We start from the raw sequence: 27,061 nt of genomic DNA, 5'->3' as shown, positions 1-27,061 counted from the left end.
AGGCAAATTATTCATAACTATATCATATCCTACTTAAAATGTAAACAAACATTTATAAACAATATTTGGGAATTTGGGTGTAGTTCTCTCCAAACTGCTTTCTGCTTTTTGTTGGGCAAAGTAATTTTTGGGGCTTTTTAGGGTGACCTTTTGGGGGATCTTGGTCCATCAAACCACATTAGTCTGGAATTAATCCACAGGTTCTCATCTTCTGTGGAAACACAAGCAGAACCTCTTTTCCAAATCAACATAGTCTTAGACTCCAATATTGAAGACAATATACCTTTAAAATATATATGTTGGTTACTTAATTCCTTCACAGTCAAAAAATTCAAAGAAAACACAATAATATACATAATCCAGACTCTCTGTGTATATTCCATCTTTACATGGCTTATTTTTCTTACTCTATTATTTTTTTATTTTTTAAAAAACTATTTCTTTCTATAACTCTCTGTGTTCTTTTTTCTCTCTCTCCCAAGCCTATGTACATTTATCCAACAATGTGACCCATTTAGAAGTCTTTTCCATCTGAATTTGTCTTTATTGTGTTTCTGTAATTTTTTCTGACCAGGACTGCCCCTTAAAATGCTAAGTCCTTTTTTAAAAACCTAAGCAGTGGCATTGCTAGGGCAAATACAGCCCTGCCTGTATTCTTTATTAACCAGTGGTATTCACAGCATACAGAGCTGAATCCCACATCGGAAGAGGTTGTCATATCCCCTGGAACTGGAGTTAAGAATGGTTATGAGCCACCATGATCAGTTCTGGGAACCAAACTCAGGTCTTCTGTAAGAGTAGCAAGTGCTTTTAACCTTTGAGCATCTTGCCAGTCCCTAGCATTCTTCCTGTTTTATGCCTTCTAATCCATTGAATACTAAATGTGGCTACTAATGGCCACTATATAGACTGGAATTCACTCTGACATTTTTGTTAAAGCTTATTTAGTCTATGATGCAATAAAATATTGTTTTAAGAAAAATAGTTTTTTATTACCTTCAAATGTTTGTAAAAGTAACTGATAATGCAGAACCGGGAATACAGTGGTCTGGTCTTAGGATTTCCTGCTCTGTGCTGATGCTGTGTAGATGGCACAGTGAATGTGCAAGGTTGCCCTAAGAATTTTAAACTCAATGGAAAGCACAGCTTAACATCTTCCAGATACTTGTGTGGGGTTCACTCACCATGCTTTATAGGCTTAGCATTAGGTCACGTCTAATTCTTGATGATGTCATATCTTTTCAGAACTAGATTTTTAGTTATTGCTATGACTAAAAAGTAAACAGTTAATTAAATCTAATGAAAAGCAGGAAATAGGGGTGGCTCTGTCCAGATCCAACTTAGCAAAGTTTTAAATATTTGTGCATAGTTTGTTTAAACAGTCAACTAAGTCATTATTACATGAATTCTAAATTATTAGTCTATAACTACGTAACCAGTAGAATCATTTTTGTGACCTGAGACAGTAAGGACACTGTGAACTGAAACAGCTTCTTCACTATTTGATTAATCTCCAGTAAGACTTATATAATAGCACCATCAACAGGAACATTCAAAGAGCTGAGGAGCAAAAAGAGGTCCTCTATAACAAACTCAGGGATGTGAACTGAGATTGCTGTCCATCATCAATTCTGTAATTCTTTGAACTCTGCATATGTATTAAGCTTTGGTTTAAAATTCTATGTTGTTTAGTGAGCTTTCTTCAAGAAGTTCTACTTTAGAACTGTTTAAAATTGTTTACGGTAGCAGACATATAGAAGCCATATAAGTCTCCAGACTTTATCTTTTAGAAAGGATTTTTTTCTGTAGGTTAGAAACCCACTTTCTATAACCCAGAAGACAATGCCATGTTCAGTGTTTGTTTATTTATTTGAGACAGGATCTCTCTATGTCCCCCTGGCTATCCTGGAGCTCTCTGTGTAAACCAAAGTGACCTCAAACTCATGTTGACCCTCCTGCTGTTGCCTCTGCTGGGATTAAAGGCATGGGCCACCACACCTGTCAGATTCAGAGTTTTAAATGCGTAGGGTTCCCACTCCTGTTTTGAAAGTGGCCTTAGAGGTTTAGGACTAAGGTCAAAGTTCTCCTCCAGGTTTTTTGTTGCCCCTGAATCATAACCATTGCCTCCCTCCAAAAGTAACTCTTCACTTTCAGTTGAAAGCTTTTATAATGACATTTTTGTCTATATAGTTAGTATAGTTTATGTAGTTTAAAATTTAGATAAATGTGTGTCTCCTTTACTTGCTCAGTTTTGAGGTTAGCAGAATAATTAAAGTTTGTGCATTATAAACTAGTTGGTTTAAACCTTTGTAATGGGTATCAAGCATTTCAGTTCTTATCTTTATTGGAACTCATCTGCCCTGCCCTTCAGCAGCAGAAGCCTTGTCACATTTGTTCTTTAGTCCCAGACACCATCAATATAGGCTTCTTGCTAACTATGTCAGGATGCTGTAGGCTAATCTTGTATGTTCCCTGGTTTAGATCTACAATCATCCACTTCTTAAAACAGTCTTGGCTTTAAAACAGCTACGATGAATATAGATGTCTGCATTGACGGGCTCTTCTCTTCTTTCACTGCTTCACAGACACCATAATACTGCCTGGTAATGTCCACTATCTCTATAAGAAGCCAGATGTTGTTCACAGACACCATAATACTGCCTGGTAATGTCCACTATCTCTATAAGAAGCCAGATGTTGTTCACAGACACCATAATACTGCCTGGTAATGTCCACTATCTCTATAAGAAGCCAGATGTTGTTTGCATTGCTGTTTCATGAGTCCAGGTGTTGTAATTTTGTAGAATTTTTGTTGTTGTTGCCGTTACTTTCGAGACTTTATATTTGGATCTCAGCAGTTTGTCTGCGGTTTCCTCCCTTTATGCTCAGGAAACATATACTTTTTCTGCTCTATTCTGTCATCTCTTTCTGAGACTTCAATTAAACATATGTTAGACTTAATCTTTTATGATTTATTTTTATTTATGTGCGTGTCTGTGTTGGTATATGTGTGCAGGAGTACATGTGTCTGTGAAGACCAAAGACATCAGATTCCCTGGAGCTGGAGTCACAAGCAGTTGTGAGCCACATGATGTGGGTTCGGGAACCAAATTCAGGTCCTCTGTAAGAGCAATACACACTTTTAACTACTGAGCCATCACAGCAGCCCCAGGGTTAAACTTCTTGTTTTGTTTTATTTGAGATAGACTCTCCCTGTATATCCCTGACTTGTCTTGAACACAAAGATTTGCCTTCCTCTGTTTTCTGGGTATTGAGATTAGGGTTAGACTTTTTAGCATGGTTCTATGCATTCTTGGTAGGCTACTCATTTATACAGAATTTATTCTTTCTGTTCGTCAGATGCAGTAATGATATATTAATCTATATTTAAGGTACTTGACTTCTGTAGCAATATGTAGCTAATTTTTAACTTATGGTCAGTATTTTCCAGTTCTATTTTAATGTTTGTTCAGATGTGTGTTCATATGTATGCAGGTGTGCATATGTATGCGATGTGCAGACAAGCATGTGCACATATGTGTGATGGCCAGAGGACAATCTCAGGTGTCGTCCTCGTGAACTATATATAAACCTCCTTTTGACACAATCATCTCATTGTTCTGGAACTTATCAATTAAACAAGAATAGTTGGCCAGCAAACTCTGGGCTTTGTCTGTTTCCCCTTCCCCAGTGGGATTACACATGCCCACATATACACATTTTATCCACTAAGCTGTCTCCTGAGCCCCACTTCTTGAATTATCATCTGACTTGCTTTGATCATTCCATTTCCTTGTCTGAGATTGCCTGTGAATATCATTTATGTTTTCAGCATAGTGAGAGATAGCCTCCTTTGAGCATCTTAGTTTGGCTCTCATTGCCTTTTCTTTAGTGTACAGGTCAGGCTTTACAAGCATTTCTTTGTTTACCTAATAATTCCTAGTTATGTTCTTGACATCGTTAGTGTTAGTCTGTAGAATACTTGGAGCTTTGTTGCACTCCACTGATGAGTGTTGATTTTGGTTTTGTTGCTTGTATCAGCAGGAAGTTCATTTATCTAAACTCAGACTCGCAGCTGTGCCTCTTGGGTTGCACAGCATCTGAAGTCTGCACGGCTCAGTGTTGCTGGTAGTGCTCTTATTCCTTTTGAGATAGCTTAGCATTATGTACCCCAAACTGGCCTTCAGTCGGAGTCTTGTCTCAACCTCCTAAGTTCTGGGGTTGCAGGTTTGTGTCACACTGGTACTTGTTTGGGAACCTACCTTTTAGTCTTGATTGACGTATACCTGGTACACAGTAAATCCCATGTGTTTAAAATCTAAGTTTTGTGATGTGTAAATACTTCTGAAACTATTGTCATAGACGGAGTAAGGAACTGCCCACCTCTCCAGGAGTCTCCCCTTCCTTCTTTCCAGCTCTGTCCCCAGGTCATTGCTGGCATGTTTTCCTTTATGGTAGCTTATCATTTTTTTTCACTCACATAATTATTTTGAGGTTCATTCATGTTGTTGCAAATTTCTATACTCTGTTCTGTATTGTGGAGTAGCAATTTATTATGTATATACACCACAGTTTATTTGTCTACACCTGTTAGTGGACATTTGGGTTGTTTCTTGTTTTACACTGTTTCAGGTAAAGTTGCTGTTAGCATTTATGTTTTAATTCATCTCAGATAAATACCTAGGAATGGGAAGGCTGAGAGAGATAAACTTTTTAATCTGCGATCTTGGGATCAGATGTTGTCTATGAAAATGCAGAGAACTGTGCCAGGCCAACTTCTAAACTCGAAGTAAGGTAGCATTTTAGACCGTTAAGAACTCTTGCCATGAGGCCTTTACCTTCCCTCATGAGACTCAGTCAGCCTTCTGACCTCTGCAGGAAAGGCTGCAGGCAATTTACTGGGACTGTATGAAATCTCTGGGTTAGTTTGGAGGAAATTTCTATCCTGACGATGTTGAGTCTTCCAATTAATGAGCTTGATTTATCTCTCACTTTCTTATCTTGTTTGATTTTTCTCAGCATTGTGCTGTAGTTCTTAGTGTACCTCTTGTACATAATTTATCAACTTATCCATAAATATTTTATATTTAATGCTATTTTACATGACCTGGGTTTTATTTAATTATGTGTTTCAATTAAGATCCATTTTCAGTTCAAAGCAAAATTGTGCAGGACATACAAACATTTTTTGAATCCCCACTGCATCCACAAACACACTCTGTCACGCCAATACCTTAAATGAGGTCAGTAACCTAAGGGGCTGAGACAGTCATGTTGCTATCACTCCAACTGTGTTGCTTACTTAAGATTTACTGTTGCTCTTCCCTTTTTCCATTTTGACCAAACATCAGAACACCATAATAGTATCATACAGAGTGAAAACCTGTTTCCCTGCCTTGCCACTGGTAACCCTCTTCCCTCTAATCCCTAGCAACCACTGATCTTTCCACCATCTCCAATTATGTATTACGACTCCATCATGACTTCCCATGCTTGCCCACTTCCTCTTAGCACTGAGTAGTATTCCATTGCCCCATCTATCACAGATTATGTTTGCCCACTGAAGAGCATTCCTACTTGCTAATCTATCTCATTATGATAAAACTGCTGTAAAAAAATCTGTGCACAGGGTGCACTTTAAGTGTTGCTGTCATTGTCATTACCTGACCCATGGAGCCTGTCCTGTGCTTACAGAGTTTAAAAGTTAGTCAGAGTTTAAAAGTAGAAGCCAGCATTCCCGTCCCCAGTCCCCAGTTGATCTCCTACCCCACCCCATCCATCTCCTTTGTAGAATTTGTTAATCACATGTGCCATCCTTTGATTCTGTCCCAGTGATTTCACAGAGTACAGGCAGAAGACCCCAAAAATGCAACACTCCCCAGTGTTTGCCCCTTTACCAAGTGTAATTATCTTTCAAGTCTATTTGCTTGACCTTGCTTTCTAGAACCTTCAAATAACTGTCATTACTGTTTTATCCAGAGTTCTTCTCTGTTAGCCAAGAATTATATTATATTCTCTGATTTGCAGCTTTACAGTTTGTAGAAACTGGACTTTGACCCACAAGTTTTCAGACTTGGGTTCGGAACCCTAGTCTGGACACCCATGGCCATTGGTTTGAACCTTGTTTCCAGGCCTTTTTTCCTTGTATGTAACATGTTTGTTTTCCCTGTTCTGAAAGTCTAAGGAGTTCGTCAGTTCTTGATAGCAGCTGTTCTGAGGTTCATTTGGTGGCACACAGTGTCCTTTATGAATAATTAGTTCAGAATCTTGAGGAAATCTGCCTGGAATATTGCATCCAATTGACTGCTCTTTGTATGGCTTCATTTGGGCTCCTGCCCTCTACCATGCTGAACTCTTTTTGCTTTTCTTCACTATTTGCTATTTCATGTGAATTCTCTTAACCTCTTCCTTTACCTTCTGTATTGAAGACATTAATTTATGTGCTGCTGTGTTACTTTCTAGTTCAGTCTTCATTTCCAAAATATTTGTTTTGTTAACTTTTATAGATGTATTTATTTTATGTGTATGAGTGCTTTGCCTGCATGTATGTATGTGTATCGTGTATGTGCCTGGGGCCCATAGAGGTCAGAAGAGGATGTCAGAACCCCTGGAACTTAAGTTACAGATGGTTGGGAAAAACCACTGGGTGCTGGAAAGCGAACCTGGAACCTCTCCAAGAGCAACAAGTTCTCTGAGTCACTGAGGCAGCTCTCCACTCCCTCTTTGTAGATTTTTAAAATCTCACTTTTTGCATGTTTAAATTTAGAGATTTTAGGTGTTCATACCTTAAAAATGGTAGATAATTAGGAATTATAAAAAGTGGCTTGGAATATTATACAAATAATAGTGAAAGTATACACACATGTGTGAACACACCTGGCTTGCACTCTCTCTGTCACACACACACACACACACACACACACACACACACACACTGAGAGCTTGTGGAAGAGAAACATAAGCATGAATTATTATTTCTCTGGAGAGGAAACAGTAGAATTCTGAACCCATTATCACTTTGCTCCTTGCCTTTGTATTCCATCATGTTTTTAAGTTCAAAAATCTCACCAGTCATTCATTTGCAAGTTTCGACCATTTTGGGGAAAGTATATCCTTGTAAAAATTTAATTTCAGATCTGAAATCTGAAATGTGGGTATACAGAATATATACCCATATGGGTATATTCTGTTCATTTTTAACTCTATGACAGTTTTTTTGTACTTTCAAAATTTATTCTTTTGTTTCTTCTGTTTTTCCTTCCACTGACAATGTAAAGCATAATTTCTTTATATAAGTACTACTGCCTAATGAAGGGTGCTTTTAGGAGTTCATTATAAAATAAAAGATTAGGTGAAAAATTCACCATTAATACGAAAGGAAGACGTGTTGTTGAGATGGTAACTCTTTTTTTTTTCTTTTGGGGGGGGGGGTTTCACTGTAGTTTTGGAGCCTATCCTGGAATTAACTCTTGTAGACCAGGTTGGCTCGAACTCACAGTGATGTGCCTGCCTCTGCCTCCCGAGTGCTGGGATTAAAGGCCGCCACCACCGCCTGGCGAGGTGGTAACTCTTAAACCCAGCTCATGAAAGTTTTCAGTCCCTCAAGGTCTGTGAGCTGCTATACTTGACACACTTCTGTTTGCTTCCTTCTCTCCCCTTTCAAAGTCTCCACTGTCTCAACAGCCCATTGCCCTAAGACTGTTTAAACTCCTGCCTTATTGCTTCCTGCTGTGGCCACTTTGTTCTTGAGAGAATGAATTTTAGGGAAATCAGCTTCATTTTGGACCAACTTTATGATAAAATTTCTGCAGCTTGAGCTTTTAGGCCCCTCCAGTAGAATTAACCTGTTTATTTATAGGTAAGTAAAGGCAGCAGAAAGCCTTCTGGAGCCTAGTCAACTGATAGTGAACTAGCAATAATCTGAGAGCAGTTGCTTTTAATATGCTCATTCCTAAACAGTTTTTAATGTCCTGTCTTACGGTGTAAGATTCAAAGCTTTGATTCATGTTGCTTAGAGGCTTGTATTGTGGTTTCTTACCAACACGTGGAGTTTTTGTCCCAGCGAAGAAACTCCGCGGTTACTTTGTTACTGATGGGTGTGTGGTGTGGATGCTGAAAATAAGGTTGTTCTTGGGGAACTATTCATTGCATTAAAAAGATACTGCTAGCGCCGGGCAGTGGTGGCACACGCCTTTAATCCCAGCACTCGGGAGGCAGAGACAGGTGGATCTCTGTGAGTTCAAGGCTGGCCTGGTCTACAGAGCGAGGTCCAGGACAGCCAGAGCTGTTACACAGAGAAACCCTGTCTCAAAAAAAAAAAAAAAAAAAAAAAAAGATACTGCTAGCTACAAGAGATAAGTAAAGCCGCGTGTTGTCTCTCCATCTGAACTGGCTTTAAACAGCTTGCTGTTTAGCATCCACATGCATGAAGACCTGTTGTTTATAAGGCCAGTGCTCATTTTTATGGCATGCTGAGAAATGGAATTCATATACTTAATTGGGGATCTTAGTTTCTTTTGCCATCCAAATCTTTGACAAAGAAATGTTGAATTATCCAAGAATTTCTAATATTTGCTCATCACTTAAACATTTTTTTAAAATTCAGTTTTAAAACTCCACATTTCATCAGAAGGTCTCTCATATGTCAAGTTAAATATTGATTTAGGTCTAAAGTGACACAAGTTGGATTTCATCATTTAAATTAAAGAAAAGCAGCACGATTTCTATAATTAAAGTTTGTTTTTCCTGGTTTTCCCCACTCAGTAAAAATGGCGTATTTTTATCTGCAGAGTTCTGTAACTGCCAGTAGAGGGCACTGTTGTAACATCACAGAAGTGTATTGATGCCCTAACTCCTTGTCTGCCTTTGCAATTTGCAGTGTTTTTAAAAGCAATATTCTCTGTGTAATTAAAATCAGTTTGCTGTATAATTAGCAGTTGAGCCTTATTCTTTGTGGATGTTTGTTTGTGGATGGTATTATTTTTTTAAGTCTGTGTTCATCTATAGTCAGCGCCTAAACTGTCTCCTATTAAAAAATAGAAAGTTGTGTTGCTGTTTATCTTCACTAAGCAGTACTGGAGATGGAAATGTATAAAATTTCCAGTAGGCTTCATTTAGGATCTGTGAACTAATTATTCAGCAGGGAACATTTAAAATTCTTGGTTGCCGCTTTAGAAAAAGCGGAGTTAATGTGCCACAGTCATAATATTAGTGTTCAGGTGCCCTGCACAGTAATAGAGGACAGCTAATTCTGTGGTAGAGCTCTGCCGATGAAAACTGCTGATCAACTTAGCAAATTCGCTAATAATTTCCCTTTCATGGTCCTTAAAACTCATGCACCTTTGATGCGGTTATCAAACTACTAAAACAGTGATGTGGAAGCATGGGTAAAGCTACCCCTCTTGCTTAAGGCAAATAAATGTCATCTGGAGTGACTTGAAATGCACGTTCATTGCCTGGCCACTGTCAGGCTGCTGGAGGGCAGTGAGATCAGAGAGAATCCCGGCCTGAGTTGTAAGTTTTCAGGGCCCACTTCACAGCGTTATTTACCCGTCAATCCCCAAACCTCCACAAGTAGTTTAAAAATCAAGGAAAACTTATTTCAAGGCCACATTATAAAGTCTGTTCTGTCTCATTTTTGAAACTGAAACTTTATGACTAATTGATGTTTTGAAATTATTTCATTTATGGTTTAAAATTTATAAAAGAAAATTAGCTGAGAATCAGAAACCTTAATGCTAATCTTTTCATTGGTAGCCATGTAGAATGAAGGAATCAACATTTTCTTGAGAGTTTTATTTAACTTTATGAAGCACTTTAATTGAAAGGCCAGCAGGCTGGGGACGAAGGGAACTGTGTATCTGGAGACAGGTTTTTAGAAATGAAAGTTGGGCTGGCATCAGCCCACTCTGCGCATTGGCGACTCGGGAAGCAGCATGGGGCATTCCACTTTTATTTGGCTGTTTACTTTGATAATAAAAATGCGATGCTACCGTTTGAGAGAGCAACAAAACCGTTTAAGGACGCTGTCGTGTAACTTAAGAAAAACACTTGTCACTGTAGGTGTAATTTTAGAATGTTTTAATGTAATTCAATTGAAATCTGAAAATTTAAGTGTATGTTAAGAAAGGATATTATAGCTGCTCCCAAAGGAAGGCATTCTAGTTTCCTCCTCCATCGTGTTGGTCCCCTGCTCCTTTGTGTTTCGTGGTCTTAAGACAGAGGCTCTACTGGTTCCTTGGTTAAAATACATTAGATAGATTAGGAAAAAAAAAACTGTATGCTGTTTATCTGTAGTTATAAATCTCTTGCTTTCTCATTCGTTATTACCAAAGAGGGAATAAAGCAAATTTTCATTTTGTTGGAGCCTTTGTATTGAGTACTGTGACTTCCCTATATTGTCCTGTAATGGTTATCGCTGCCTTTTCTCCCACGGAGGCTATCACAGGTTTCAGTCTAGGCTATTTGTATTCAGCAAGGTCAAGATAAGTTTTATCTCCACAGATAAGTCAAGTGCATTAGGATCGATAGGTAATAGTAAAATTCACTGAAAATATTATTGTCAAGCTCTTAATGAATTTTTTTAAGCTGTAAGCTTGTCATGTGGAATATACCTATACTGTTTCTTATTTATTTAAATGGCACTAAAGGAGTGTCAGTAATTTTCAGGCATTTTAAAGAAACAAGAACAGATTAAAATAGCATTTTGGAAACTGTGTTTTGCTTCAGATTTAAACTTTAATGATGAAGTCTTAGAGGCTGTTTGTTTTTCTTTTTAAAGAAAATGGCAAAAGAATAAATATTGTAGAAGGTATTAATAAATTAAAAGCATAACTTGAGTTTTCTTGTTAAAATAATCATTTCTGACTTTGTATAGATATATATCTTACCCAGAGGCCTCCCCACAGATTTGGGTTTCCTCGTCTGAGGACCACTGGTGGGAAAAGAGACCCCTATCTTACAAGGAACGGTCAGGAGCAGTTTAAGAACTGCTAACCTGAATGTGGCACGGTGAAGACAGAAGGAACTCAGATACATTGCTGGGTTGGTTTTAAACGCAGAGGGACACTTTTCTGATACGTTAAAAAGTGTTGAGTCCATTTGATTTTCTGCAGGTAAGGTGACCATCACCTTACAAGAAATGTGCTACAACTGGTTTTCTTTCTGGGTAGGAATTCTGCCAAGTGCCTCGTGTGCAGGAGCCACACAACACTTGGAGAACACACACTCTAGAGAAGTTACCTGTGACACTCGGTGATTTTTCTCTTGCAGTGTTGCGTAAAGATAACTCCTTTAAACTTTTACAACCTTAGTATTCAGGGTTTTGCTATGGCTGCATGCATTTATGCTTCAGTATTTCAAAATGTATTCTGTCCCTTTGCGCTCACTTAGAGATCGGTTGATGGCTTTTCCTTGCTTTAAGGGAAGTTTTCTTATCTCCGTTGATAATTGAAATAAGAAGACTGAAACCAATGTTGATGTTGATTTTAGGTGTTCTTGTTCCTATGGCAGTAAATGACGTGCCTTTTTGCCACATAATTGGACCTCTTTGTTTTCTTTTCCTCCCTCCTCCTCTCTCTCAAAACTTCCTACATTTATTTGGCCATTTAAATAAAAGTTATAGAAATATTTGGCACTCTTCTATAAACTGTAAACATTTTCTTTAAAAATTCCTATAAAAGATGATTCTTGGGTCTTATGGTTATTAATTCTGATAATATGGGTTCATACAGCATACAGTGAAGCAATTTGCTTTTCTGGCTAAGTAAGGAACTACCGTGTTTCCTCAACACCAAGTAGATTTATTTTGTTCCTGGATCCTCTAGATTGTGCTGTGAGAAAGAGAAAACCCGAAGGTAAGCGTCTGAGGTGTGCTGCCAGGGCTGAAGTGGCCCTGCTCTAGGACGGGCGGGCGGGAGGAGCGCTGGGCCTCCAGCTGAAGTGTCACATGGAAGAAGTTGGCTGTCTTTTCCGAAGTTGTCTTTGTGTGGCAGGTCTAATGCGACATTAAGAAAGTTAGAGCTTTAAAAATAGAACAATGGTCCTTTAAAAATATAGTTAGTGTAATAAATTTACCCCAGACCCTCCTGTGTCTAGTACCCTAAATGAAGAGAGGAGAAACCTTGCTGTCAGCAAAACAGTGTGTTGGGAAAATGGCTGCTCTCTTTGAGAACATTTTAATAAAAGAGGAAAACATTGAAAACTCAGTGTTTTCTTGTGGGATTGATTTTACTGATAAAAAATCGTCTTTAAACGGTGTTAGGAAGCTCACACTGCTGTGGGATGTAAGTTTGTGGTTGTGAAATGAGGTTTGTTTTCCCTTCATGCCTAGGGCTTTGCCTTTTCTGTAGAATAAAGGGACATACCTACTGACCAAAAGCAAACATTTTTCACATGTGGTAAATAACTTGCAGCAGTCTTTATATTTTCTTTTTCTTTGTTCCTAAGTAATTATCAAGTAAGACTTTGAATAAGAGAAAAATGAGAGCATTGTTTAAGATTGATTTTCTAAAGCAATCTGAAGTGCATTTCAGAAATTAAAAAGATTAGTAGTTGCCTAAAAAACAACACTTTTGCTTCATGTTTGGTAACACTCATATTTTAAACTTTTGAATCTGATTATCTCTAAGTTGAAGTAGAAATTTTTATATAAAGTTACTTGGAGCAAGAAGGTCCAGATGTGGATATTTTCAGTATGTATTTTCTAAACATTTCCTGTTGATTTCATTAGAAGAACACTTATTTATTGAAGGAGGAGCTACTGAAATGTTACTGCTAGGGGAGAGTTTGCTGTTCACAGGATGACAGACGGAGGGATGGTCTTAGAAATTTACATGTGATTGCTGTGTACAGAGTCACGGATGTAAATTATTAAATTATGTGTTGTGTATAATCTGTGAATTTGAAAATTGATGCATTGTTTCAAAAGTTGTGAAAGTTCTTTGGTTTAATTATCATTATCATTAGAAAGATACCGAGATCATTATTTCTACTGAAATCTTCATTTGTGCGTTAAGTTTTTCCACCTCATAAAAACTCTTCTCCCCTCCCCAGATAAGTTGCCCTGTTCTCGCTGCAGAACTCTCTTGTGCTAAGTAGGACAGTGCCAGCTATCCTTGTATCTTGATCTACCACCTTTATCCTCAGCCATCTAAATAAAACTGTCACCCTGGCGTGCAGGCCTGTCTCTGGATTTCCGTCCCCCACCCTGCTCCCCTTTTTGTCCGCTCACTCTTTCAGTGGCAGTCCCACAGCTGACACCCAGTGTTTGCTGTCACTGCCATTCTTCAGGTTGTTCAAGTCTTTCTTTGTAATTTGCCAATACTCTGTTGCGACACGTTTAGTTGAAAGCCTTGTAGAGTACATAAGACAGTAGCCAGTGCTTGAGTCTTTAGAAATAATTAATACTGATTTTATGAGTTTCTGCAAAGATAGTTTGGATGTGAAACTTTGGGACTGATTGTTGGAACTGATGGATGTTGAGGTGGGATATCTAGGGGCATTGCCATTCTTTTTATATTTGACTGTGTTTGCAATTATTAATTTGTTAACTTCTAAGTGTTTAAAAAATGAAATAAAGTAAGTAGCCACATTTCTTAGCCTAAAATTGTGTCCAAATGTTAAAGAAAATATAGGTGTAATTTCTTGCTTGGTTCTTGAAGGCAAAAAGGAAAAAAACACATACTCTTAAATTATTTAGGCACCTGTTTATTTAACTTATAAATACTTGGACCATGAACAAAACATGATGTCACGAACAGTAGGGTTTTCAGTGCTATTCTAATACACTATGGAAGTGCTTCCCTTAGTGATGTGCCACAGTAAAATACAGATCGGTAGGGATGAGGGACTTCTGAGTTCTGGGTGAGGACAGGACTTGAGCAAGGGCTGCAAAGCTGGATTGAATCAGAAATAGAGAACATGGTCTTTAATCACAAGACAAAAGCTTCGTTTCTTGGCATCTCTTGTGTTATTTTGGGAAGGGCCTGGCTGAGAGACAGTTCGTCTCTGGTGGCAGTTTGGCTAATGTATCTGTCCCCTTATATGCCAGGGCGTCCTTGTGGTAGACTCATATTGTACTTTATAATCGTTTTTCACTGTGCATCTGAGCGCGTACTACAGGCCACTGGTGTGCATAATGAGAGGCCACAGGTGCTGTGCATCTGATCTCATGCTGCAAGGAATGCTCAATACGATTTCAGTAGGCACGCCTGGCTTCTCGGTCTGGCTTGACTATGATATTCAACTGTTAGTTTTGGAGATGGAGTTGAGAAAGGTTTCTTGGCCCTTATTCCAGAGGCACTCCAGATGCTGAGGCAGGAGAATTGTGACTTCAAGGCCAGCTAGAACCACTCAATAGCAAGACCCTCTCAAAAATTTTTGTACTCAAGTTTTGAAGCCTTTTAAAACAACAACATAAAATTTCAGATATAAAAACAGATTAAAAGATCTATTAATAATATAAAAGATAAAGGCTGTGTGATGTTATTTTACACTAAAAAAAGGATCGTTAAGAGCACACAGTGTAGAAAAAACCATTAAATATCAAGTTCAATGAAAGAATCCAGGCCCAAGCAGTACCTGTGCCTGTGGCAGACTGATGCCTAGTTAGGCAATGGTTGGCTAGGAAAGAACGGTTCCCACAGCTTTCTGTTTTCATCTGAGCATATCCAGCTCAGTGTATGTGAAGAGCCACAGTGTAAATAGATGTTCTTTGTGTGTTTTATTATTGTTGTTGTTTTGGAGGTTTTTGTTTGTTTGTTTGTTTTTTAAACAGTCTCTCTATATAGTACTGGTTGCCCTGGAATTCACTGTATTACCAGGCTCAAATTCAGAGAGATCTACCCTCCCCAGCTCCTCACTCCTTACTAAGTGCTGGGATCAAAAGCATATAAGTGTATACCACCATGCTTAGCCCTATATTCTGACAAAAAAGTTTTAAATCCTGTCTACAGTTTGAACAAGAAGGCCTGAGGCCTGTAGCTTATGGGTCCCCCTCCTCTTGATAGACAAATTAATTTAACTGATTTATCCCTGTAAGATATTTGGATTGTTTCAGATGATTTACAGAAGTTTTTTTTTTATGTGAAAAGCTTAAAAATTATAATCTGTGTAATTCACCTGACATGTGGTTCATTCCTTTAATCAGGAGGCAGAGGCAGGCAGGTGTCTGAGTTTGAGACTGACCTGCTCTACATACTGAGTTCCAGGACAGCCAGCGCTATATAGGAAGATGCCATTTCAACTATAAATACATAAATGTGCACGAGCACACACACACAGAGAGAGAGAGAGAGAGAGAGAGAGAGAGAGAGAGAGAGAGAGAGAGAGGAGAGTTTCATAAAATGTTTATTGTGTTCATGTTTTGAGGTGTGTATTTTTGGGAGGGGGTTGAATTTTGTTTTGAGATAAGGCCTTACTAATATAGTCTACAGGGAATAATAAAACATTTAAAAAATTTTTGTTTTGCCTTTTGTTTGTATGTTTGCTTTAAGAGAACATACTATTGGTATAAAGGCATCTTTACCAGTAAGATAAGAACACATGATATAGCTACGGGCTTAGTTGGCGAGCTCAGGCAGGGTGAGAAGTAGTGTCACATGTTCTTACACATTCGGTTTCGCTGATCTGTTTACTGGCTAATTCTCTGCCCTTTCTTTGGGCCAAGGCTGTTCAGCTTTCTGCCTTCACTTGACTTGTGACTTTTTGGTTTTGTTTTGGTTTTTGGTTTTTCGAGACAGGAACTATAACAGCTTTGGTTGTTCTAGAACTCTGTAGACCAAGCTGGCCTCGAACTCAACAGAGGTCCACATGCCTCTGCTTCCCAAGTGCCGGGATTAAAGGTATGTGCCATCACTGCCTGGCTCACTTGTGGCTTTTTAAGTGTTCTTTGAATACAGGGCCCTCTTTATAAGTCCAGGTCTTAACCAGTGTGTGTCGTTGAGATAGCAGTACATGCAGTGGAATACAAACGCAGGCATTTGATGTTTAGTTTTAAAGGCCTTTCTTGTCATAGACTTGGGGTAAATAGTTCTAATAAAATGAAGCCCAAGCCTTGCAGCCGTCAGTCCTCTGGGCATGGGATGGGAATGGCAAGGCTCACTGTAAATAGTGCTTTCATTGCCCACAGTTTTGTTTTCTTGAAGCAAACAGTTTCCTGGTGAATGTGATCACCCATCTCGCCTTTCATGAGAGGAGGTTAGGGTCTGGAGTGAGTCAGTGGATATAAGTAATAAAAGCCACATGGGTACCCTGGCCAGTGTCCCTAGAACTCTACAGCAGTGCTCCAGTAGCTGGTGACAGGCACTGACCGTGGCTTTTGTTCACCGTCCTTACTCTCAAGTTATATGTAGGTGTTATCTTGTTGTCATTGGTCCTGTAAGAGCAGATCTTTATTCACATACTCATATTCCCACAGTCACTTCTCAAGTGCCTTAAAGGCTCCAGTACATGCATTTTCCAGTCAGCTTCTATTCTGACTACCCAGGTCATCAGAATCAACTCTTTTCTCCTTGTGTGCTGTGCTGCTTATCTTATAATTTGACAAACATTAGTTTTGAAACAAGGGTATCCATAGAATGTGTAACATTTAAACTCTGTAACTATTAAGGTTAGCATAGCTCCCTTTCTGCAAATCCATTGTATCACTGCTTGAGGAGCAGTGAGATAATGTAGAAATTATTCACTTTACTGAAAACTTCCTTTAAAAAGTGAGCTTTATTAATTAATTACTATTATTGCCTATTAATTATTTTTCCCCACCATTTGACTTATTAGATTTCCATGTCTTCAACAGCTCCCTCTAGTATCCCACATCAACATATCCAAATTCATAGTGCTCTCTAAAAAATCTATATTCTGTAAAATAGTGTGATCTAATTAAGTTAGCAGAGACATAAACAGTTGGACACTTATCTCCCAGACACACAAAATAACAAGTTTAAACACAAAGTTCAGAGTAAAGTATGAGCTTGAGAAATGGTTTTTCAGTATCAAATAGATACTTAAATGTTTTACAAACAGAAAGGAAAAGACATCGATGTCAGATAGATTAACAACTGTGCATTTAAACATAGTGAAGAAGCATTCTAAGGACCCATTTGGTATCGTGTTAGCAGAGTAATGCTGTAGGAGTCATGACAAAGGAGCCCTGACACGAGTTATCTCAGCTCTGTCTTCCTTCACTGCACTGTGGTGCTGACTTGACAGATAAAATTTACTTTATAATCACAGATGCAGGGAAAGTGCAAGAAGGCCCTGAAGAGTTTCCAAAGAACCCTCATCCAGGTTCCCTTGTTGGTTAATTTCTATGTATATGTGTTATTTATTTTTCCGACTGTGTTTGGAAATACATTGCAGACATGCCACCTTTCTCTGCTACATTTTTGCATGTATTTTCTTCAAATGGAGGATTTCTGATGCTGAACAGTACCATTGTCAAGTCAGGAAGTTGACGCTGGGACACTGCTACTATCTGATCTATTGACTCTATTCAGATCGCATCATTTGTCCCACTGATGTCCTCTACAGCAGAAAAAAAATCTTCCTGGCCCAATGTTCTGGAGCAATTGTACCCTGTGTGTGGTGTGGTTTTGTTTTGTTTTTGTTTTCTAATAGAAGAAAGAGTTTATTTGGGTCTTATTGTTTCAGAGAGTTAGAGTTCATGGCCCTCATGGCAGACAATACGGCAGCTGGCAGGCAGGCAGGGAGCAGCAGCTGAGGGTTCACATCTTGATCCTTAAACACGAGGCAGACTGTGGTGTGTTTCTAGAGAAGTTCCTTGGTTGTCCTTGCCTTGGTAGCCATGATATTTTTTTTTTTTAGGAAATTTCTGATTTGAAGATTGGTTTGGTTTTTGTTGTTGTTTTTGTTTTGTTTAATCAGAAATGCTGTGGAAGTGGTGGCATGTTCTCCCGTGTCCTACCACAAGCCCCTTGGTGGTAATTTTATTTGGTCATAGTGCCATATTTCTTTTTTATCAAGTCGTTTTCCTTTTTGTCATTATTATCCATCTGGTGGAGGGATGGTTAAGACTATATAAACCTGTTTCTTATAGACCTGTGTGTGCATGTGGTGAGTGGATGCACGTGTGCCTGTTTATGTGGCAGGACAGCCTCAGCTGTGCCACTCGAACATTCTTTCAGCTTTTGTGTGAGACAGAGTCTCCCATTGGCCTGAAACTTGCCAAGTAGTCCAGGATAGCTGGCCAACAAACTCTAGGGGTTCACCTGCCTTTGCCTCCCATCTTGCCATCATGGGGATTACAGGCACACATACAGTGGTAACATCTGCCTTTTTCCATGGGCTCTGGGGAATCAAACTCAGGTCCTGACATTTATGAGGCAAACACTTTATCTACTGAGCTACTTCCCCATTCTTCTCACTTGCTGCCATGCCTCCCCACCATGATAATCCCTTGAAGCTGTAAACCAAAATAAACTTTTCTGTATGAACCTTTGGTCATGGTATTTTATCTCAACAACAGAAAAGTAACTAATACAGAAGTTGGTAGTATAGCTGTTGCTGTGAAAAATACGTTTTTGTTTGTTGTTGTTGTTGTTGTTTTTTTTGGGTTTTTTTTTGGTGGAATGTGAAAGGCTTTGGAATTTTGGATTAGAAAACAGTTGAATGCACTAAGCTTAATGGGCCGTTCTAGTAGAATCCTAGAAACAGCAGTCCTGAGAATAATGTAGTGTTTGGAGACCTGGCTCAAGATGTTTCAGAGAGGAACATTGTCAGCAGCTGGCTTAGAAAACATTCAAATGAGTGATATTTTGGCAAAGATTCTGACTGCCTTCTGCCCATGTCCTAAGAACTTGTCTGAGGCTACATTAAAATAATAATGAATTGATTTCTTTGGTGAAAGAAATTACAAGATAACAAAGCATTGACTCTGTGTCATGGTTATTACTGATTTCCATATACAGGTCTTCAATGAAAAAGAGCAAGGGAGGCAGAAGGAAATACAAAATGTACTGTAGGAGAGAAAAAGAACACTAGGAAGCTTAGTGTTACATTTAAAGGCCCTGCTGTGAGATTGTAATTATTAAGAAAATTGGTGCCATTAAGGAGAGGCCTCCTGCTTTGCACTGGAACAATAACAAAGGTGCCATTGGGGCATGACCATACCCAACTAAGCTTCCAACTTGTGGAAGGGACCCTAAGGGGTTTTCTACTTCTAGAAATCACCTACAAACAAAAACCATTGCTGATGTGATTCAAGGGGCCAGGGTCTACTCCAAGCTTGACAGTGTTACCCACATGGTCCTGGCTTGGAGGCATGAAGGATACAGGAATGAGGGTGTCATTGATTATTTGTGTTTGCAGAGAGCTGTTCAGGCCAGGCGATGTGGGTCAAGAGGATCCCTTGTAAAGAGATTCTAAGATGTTATTGTGGGCCTTGCCCCAACAGCACTCAGGCTGTGAAAGTGAAGCTTGGGTTGCAGTGGAGTTCCAAGATATTGGAGATGCCAGAGCCACGAGACTTCTGCCAAGGAGAGCTGCACACAGGGAATAAACCCAGCCCGTGAGAAAGACATACTACTAGCAGCAGATCTTTAAGAGCTGAACCACTTACGTACTTGGGAACTCAATCCCAGATGCTGAACACAAAGCTACAGAATTTGGAGTTTTCACTGCTGGGCTTTGGTCTTCCTTTGGTCCAGTGTGCCCTGATGCCTCCCTTTTGGAATGGAAATGTATATTCTGTGACATTGTATGTTGGAAGTGTATAATTTGCTCTTTGATTTTACAGGGGTTATAGTTAAGAGATTTCCTTGAGTTTCAGAAGAGACTTGGAGCTTCTAGACAGTGTTGAAACTGAGGAGGACTATGGGGACTTTTGAAGTTGAACCAATTTTGCATTATGATATGGCCATGGGCCTATGGGGGCCCTAAAGAGTAGTATGTGGTAGTTTGAGTGAGAAATGTCCTCGATAGGCTCGTGATTTAAACACATGGTCCCCAGTTGGTGGTGCTGTTTGAGGAGGTGCCTTGCTTAAGGAAATATGTCACTGGGAGTGAGCTTGGGGAATGTCTAGCCTTTCCCCTCTTCCAGTTTGCTTTGTCTGCTTTGTGTTTATGGTTGAAGTCATGATCTTTCAGTTTCCTGCTTCTTCTGCCATGCCACCTTTTTCTTTACGTTTGTTTAATGATGATGATGCCAATTTTTACAACCTGGAGTTATCTGAGAAGAGGGAATCACAATTAAGAAAATGTTTTGATAAATTGGCCATTAGGCAAGCCTGTAGAACATTTTCTTAGTGATTGATTTGGGAAGACCCAGCCCATTGCTGGTGGGGCCTGTGGTTCTGGGGTTTATAAAAAAGCAGGCCAGAAGGACTAAGCCAGTAAGCAACACTCCTCTGGCTTCTGCTTCAGTTCCTGCCTCCGTGTTCCATCTTTTAGCTTCTACTCAGACTTCCCTGGATGATGGACTACAAGCTGTAAGCTAAAACCATTCTTCCCCAAGTTGCTTTGGATCAAGGTGTAGTATCACTGCAAAGAAATCTAGCTGAGGAGATACAATGCCAAAACTAACATTCCCTTCTCCCTCCTTCTTCACTGCCCTGGACAGAAAGTATGTTTTTACCATTGATCTTAGCAATTCCTAAATTCATTTTTTCCCCTTTAATCAAGAGTCATTTCAGTTAGAGGAAGCCCTTTGCGGCTTCTCTGCATATCTGACTCTCCAGGATCGCTATTCTTTTCCTGTGGGCCATTATTAAGTAACATAAAGGTCACTTGATCGCAGGCTCTGTGATACTTTTGCACCGATCTGATAACTGACAGGGTTACTAAGTGACTCATGGGCACGAGTACTAGCTACTCAGGGACTACCTGACTAGTAGTGTGTACAGTGGGCTGTGCCAGAGAGAGTGCTGATTTACATCCTGGACTGCATGGAGTGGGGTGGTACTCAGAATGCACTCACATGGTGCAGTCTAAAGGATCCATGTTATTTATCTGTAGAGGGCTACAGCTCTCTGACAGCATGAGCCAGGCCCTGCATTGGGCAGTCTCCAGCATAGGGGAAAGGAAGGGAAGACTCTGGCTTTGATGCTTTATAGCTCTTAACCCTTTGAGCTCGTTTTCTTCTTAGTAAAATAAGAACAGCAATGATAGTTCACAGAGATTTTAATTAAATGAGAAATTTGTGCATTATAACATACACAGATAGTCAGCAACTGGTGATTTCTTTCCCATTTCCCCATCCTAACGTAACACTCATTTTGACATCAACACGTGACATCTGCCTTCAAGTATTTCTAGTAGTCATATTTAGGAAGTAAAACTTACAAAGTGAACAAAAGATGCTGTTCGTTGGTGTTATATTGAAATTGTCTAAAATACCTTCTTAGTGAATGGTGAGTCAGGGTCATATTATGTGACACAGGCTGGCTTCAAACTAATGGGGGATTCCAGACATGTGCCACACGTCCTAGCTAGATTACCTTCTGTAAGAGTATCTTTAGACTTTGTTTGCAGTATCTTTTATGTATGGAATATGAACCTATTAAGAAAGTGACTAAAAGGCTGGAAAGAAGGGTCAGTGGGTAAGAGCACCAACTCTGCAAGTCTTGAATCCCTCAGCACCCATGGAAAAAGCTACATGTGGCCATGTACGTGGAACTAACCCCTGCCCTGGGTAGGGCAGAGGCAGAGGCAGAAGGCTCACTAGGTTTTGCTGGTGTCAGCCTAGCTCCAGGTTCATGGAGAGACCCTACCCTAAAGGAACAAGGTGAAGAGTGATCAGATAGCCAGTGCTTATGTAGGCATGCACGTGTGCATAGCCCCGCTCCCTGTGATTAGAAAAAGTCAGCTTTCAGCAGTTGTGAACTGATACCATTAGTAAAGGGCTTACTAAAGAAGACAGGGTGACCTTCAGGCCTTCATGTAAAATAGTTTAGCCATGATTCCTGTTTGACATTTTTGCTTATAAAATCTTCTTAGATTTGGAGAAAAAAGTTCTTTTATGTGTTCACCAAGAGTCAAGAAAGGCTTTATCTTCACAATGAAGAGACACTGGGGGGCTGGAGAGATGGCTCAGCAGTTCTGAGTTCAATTCCCAGCAACCACATGGTGGCTCACAACCATCTGAAATGAGATCTGATGCCCTCTTCTGGCCTGCAGGCAGACACACAGACAGAATATTGTATACATAATAAATAAATAAATAAATAAATACAATGAAGAGACACTGTAGATGGCTCTTCTCTCTTCTCCACCCCTCTTCCTTTTCTTCCTGAACTTCTGCTGTGATGGGGAAAGGAAGCCATAGATGAGAGTGCAGCACCAGACTCCCCAGGTGGTAACTGCAGACCGGTTAGGTACACCCTGCTGAACCGACTGCCTGGCACTGAAACAGATAGAAGGCAGCCCATTTAGCCGAGGGAAGGGCTTTTCCATGCACACAAGCATTGGGTTGGCAAAGGAAAGGCTGGGGATTAAAAGAGAAGATACATGATTGTACCGTTCAGACATTTAAGATTTTTTTTATACTTTTGATTGGTCAATTAAAAAGTGCCAAAGTCAATTTGAGTTGAAACATTGAAGCATTTTTACTGGATTTTCTGAGCTACAGGTCAGTGTTTCCAGCTTCAACCTGAGGACCAGTACTATCAGAACTCAAGGAGAGTTTTTCAAATGAAGATTTTTAGATCTCAGAGCCCAAATTTTAAAACCTGATTGCCACTGCTGTCCCTGCCTAATTCAGGCTCCTCTGCTCCACAGTCCACAACCTCTTGCACATTGATTCTCCCTCTCCCATACAAATATGCTTAGATCTCTCTTCTCCAGAAAAAATGTTTGAAGCCTGTCTTTGACTGTTCTTCCTCTAGGCTCTTTTACAGCCGTGTTCACTCCAGAAACACTGCTCACAGCGTTCATACTTTAACTTCACTCACTGGCATCCAGGAGAACATGTTTAGCTTCTATTTCTTTCTTTTTTTTTTTCCAATTGCATTTTAAAACATTACCAATGCTGGATACATTTAATTTCTTTACATTTAATACATTTATACATGAATGCCCTGTTACATGATCTCATGAGAGTCTGTCAAAGGGTCTCAAGAATCTATTTAGGTATAAAATGGGGATAAACACGCACCAATACAGAACAGATTCAATGCCATCATGGCAATCCAGCTGCTGCTGTGTCCTGCCGTTCTGCCCAGGGGAGATAGAAACCAACTGCTGCTTCTTGCCCTGGCTCTGAACACCAGGAGGAGAGCAAGCTAACATATGACCCCTCTCAGCTCTTAAGGTGGTCGGTTGTGTCCGTAGACAAGACCATGCCTGCTGTGTGACATTTTACTTTTTTGCCTCTTTAAGGGGCCCACCAGCTAGCTCCTAAATAAATCACACACAGAGGTTTCTTAGTTATGAATGCCTAGCCTTAGCTTGCTTTGTTTCTTGCATGCTTTTCTTAACTTAAATTATCCTGGCTATCTTTTGCCTTTGAGCTTTTATTCTATATTTCTGAATATGTTTCTTCTTACTCAGTGGCTGGCTGGGTGGCTGGCTCCTAATGTCCTCCTCTCCTTATTCTCTTGCTCCTCCTTCCCTTCATTGTTTCTTTTTCCTTCTATTTATACTCTCTGCCTGCCAGCTCCGCCTGTACTTGTTCCTGGTCTTGCCCCTGGCTCTTTATTAGACTGTCAGGTGTTTTAGACAGGCACAGTAACACAGCTTCACAGAGTTAAACAAATGCAGCCTTAACAAAAGTTGTTATTCTTTTTAGAGATATGGTGGAGGAAGGCCAGTACCACAACGGGCTTCAGTGGGTCCCCTTGGTGGGTGGGAGACAGGCAGATATGCCATGCAGGGAGAGAGTTTGGGTATAGAATTTATTTAGTGGGTTATGGAAGGGAAGAGGAAGGGAGAGAGAGAGAGAAGGAGGGAGGGAGGGAGGGAGGGAGGGAGAGAGAGAGAGAGAGAGAGAGAGAGAGAGAGAGAGAGAATATCCAGGTGACAGGCCAGGCCAGCGGATCATAACAAAAGTCACACACCTGAAAATGATATTACCACCCAACACACACCCCCTAGGGCTTTCTGCCCCAAAAGTCATTGGCTAAATGGATTGAAATCCTACAACAATAGATGTGAATGAACTGACATGCATAAAGACTCCTAAACAGGACTGGGAAGTCTGTGCTATGACAGGGTGAAAGTGGTCATTCGTTTGCTGTCCACAGCTATTTGTAACTCTCTTAGGTTAGAGTTAATGGTTAGATTGATACCCTCATGAAATAGGAACGTGTGGAGGAGGCGGCGAAGGAGGAGGAGGGGTAACAGCAACTATTCTGTAAGCCTCTGAATGTTTATGCTGTTGTTTTGTTTTTGAGACAGGGTCTCACTATGTAGCCCCTGTTGACCTGGAACTCATAAGGAACCACATGCCTCTACCTCCTGAGTGATGTGATTAATTTTAGTTAAACACACTGAGCGTGGTAAGACTGCCATGCCTGCTCCTTGTCCAAGTTTGCCACTAGCCACAATATTCCTTTAAGAAGACCACCAGTCTGACCAAATAAGAAACTAGCCCCAAATTAGAATTCTTAAGAAACTGAGTTTTCCCTCCTTTCTCTGGTATACAGAGCTGAATAAACCCATGATAGCAGCATAGGTATATAGATTATAAAGATGTATAGATAGCATAGATCATTTTTTATTCATATAATTAGAGAAGTTTGGGAACTGTTCCATAGAAATTGTTTTCTTGAACTATCCAGTGGCTTCTTAGTTCCCAGTTTGATCCACATTTTCAGAGCTCTGCTCTCTGTGTGTCTGTGTTGTCTTCAACCTTCCTTTCTCTGCCGTTTCTTGGCTTCTGTTCCCGCATCTGTTCTTTCTCCCTCTTAAATCTTAGTACTTCTCACTTTCCGTAGTCAGGGGATGGTTTCAACCATATAAAAGTAACAACAGCCACAGCAGCTTGCTGTGGCACCTACTGTCCCCACATTCTACTCGACACCTGTCACGTGCGTGGATTTAACTTTCACAGTGGCCCAGTGAGGTAAAGACTGTTCTCATCCTGAGGAAGCAGGATCAGAGAGAGGTTAAGTAGCTTGCATGCAGTCAGAAGGTTAGTATGTGACAGGGACTGGATTTACATATGTGTAAGGCTCTTATATACCTCTTATCTCTAGCTTTAGGCTTCCTTTGCAAGGTCTAGACTTTTATTTGGTGTCTCAGTAGATGAAGTCCACCTCAAAGTTATTGTTTTTCCAACACAATTGATAATTTTTTTATACTAGCCGGTTCTTGCCTATATCTGTATCTTATCAGTAGCCTTATCTTTCTTCTCCTGGCAAATATCTGGAGATGGCCTCATAGGCGCCTTCACACTCTCACTGACCTCTCATTCCTTGCAGTCTACCTCCCACATGTGAAAGTATCCACTCCCACCCCATGACACCTTGTCCTAACTTGAATGGCTAATTTGAATATACAGGCTGTCCCGTAGTCTCCTGTTCTGTATTCTGTGACACTGTCTGAGCCATAGTTCAGAAATATGCTTGGTTACTGTTGTACTTAAAAGGCTTCAGCTTTGCTTGCCTTACTGATAAAACTAATCTCTAGCTGATCTTCAGATATTTCTCCTGGATCTTTCTATCTCAACAGCTTTAACTTCAGCAGTCATAGAAACTGACCATCCTCTCGCCCATCATCCTTTGTTCCTCTGCCTACTGAACTTCTGTAGCCCCTTTAAGAATCAACTCACTCCATTCGTCTCCTCTCTCTTTTGCTCAAGTTTCACTGGATGCTTTTAGTAGCGTCCTGCTTATATTCTGGTCATACTTTGACATACAAAATTTTATTACTCATTATTTAGTAGTACTAGTAACTTGTTTTCTGATTTTCAGCAAAATAGAGTAGAAACACAGTTGATCAGTTCACCACACAAAAGACATAGGGAATTGTTCAAGAAAGATGTGCATCTATAGCATAAATTTAGCACATCCAGCCTATTTTCTTAAGTGTGTTACTCTTTTCATGAGTGTTGATTATCTGGTTGGAATTTGACAGCATTTGCTTATGATAGCATCCTGCTGTGTACTTAAGGCTATCCCAGAGCTCATCATACTGGGATCCTCTTGGTCTCAGACTCCTCAAGTGTGCTAAGAATTACACATGCAACAATCGTGCTCATTTTCATTGCCTTTTGTGCACAAATACACTTTTATGTAACAAGTATTTTCTCCAGGTTCCATGTCTTTAAATCTGAAGTTAGAAGTTTAAGCGCTGAAAGAAACTGTACAAAACCCTTCTAATTATAATTTCAGCCCTTCCATTTTGTATTTTAAATTCTTTCTCATACCTATATAACAAAAGTACTGCTTAATCCATGAGTAGTCTGTATGGAATCTTTAAAGCATTCAGTTTAGTTTTCTAGAAACAAGTCTCTTTTTATACTCATTTTCCCTTTGTTAATAATGGAATTAAGAAGCAGTGTCTGTTCAAGAACAGCACAACTAGTGCTTAATGGGCAGTGAGCAAGGTAGGAGAGAAGAGCTGGAACCACAGGGCAGGCCATAGCAACAGTCACGTGACAGGAAATGGAGAGCCTTGGTTAGCCCAGTGAGTCAGGGGAAGTGGGAAGTGCTGGGTTTCATGACATTAGCCTCCTTTGTTTGGTTGCTGTGTGATTGGGGCAGGGGCGGGGGATCAGTTTTTATAATTTTACCTATTTTGATATGAAGGAGTAATTTTGTGAGTCAGTTTTAAGCTCTTGTTTTTTGATAATTTATTCCTTACTTCCAGTCTCCCCGTTTACCTTTGGGGAAAGTAAAGATGCTTATATGAAAGGCAGACACGGAAGGGATGTTGTTAATGTAGCTGAGTGCATAACAACCTGTGAATGAATTTCAGAACTTGCAATATTAAAATGTTTGTATTTTTCAAGTTGATTATTAGTGTGCCAAATTGAGCAGTGGTACAGTGTAACCGTGGTCCTGTATGTGTACCAAAACCATGACTGTGTGCTGTGGTGTACCTTACCAAATCATGTTTTCTAAAAATAGCAGTGAACTTTTTGTGTCTTCTCTTTCTTCTCGTCTTC

General features: G+C 39.8%; 1 protein-coding gene across 2 annotated transcripts in view; it reads left to right on the top strand.

Annotated features, from left to right (window-relative positions):
• Window positions 1–27,061, top strand: part of Taf3 (TATA-box binding protein associated factor 3) — a 146,089-nt gene that overhangs the window by 27,911 nt on the left and 91,117 nt on the right. The window contains exon 1 of one of the 2 annotated variants that reach the window (XM_085699140.2): window positions 11,659–11,855. The exons of the other annotated variant lie outside the window; for it this stretch is intronic. The gene's annotated coding sequence lies outside the window, so the exon portion shown is untranslated. Of the gene's footprint in view, window positions 1–11,658; window positions 11,856–27,061 lie in introns of those variants that run through there. 2 annotated transcript variants of the gene reach the window in all.

This window comes from Myodes glareolus, chromosome 14 (genome assembly GCF_982192425.1).
Source record: "Myodes glareolus chromosome 14, mMyoGla1.1, whole genome shotgun sequence".
In the NCBI taxonomy this organism is placed as follows: Eukaryota; Metazoa; Chordata; class Mammalia; order Rodentia; family Cricetidae; genus Myodes; species Myodes glareolus.
This window is presented reverse-complemented; position numbering and strand designations above follow the sequence as displayed.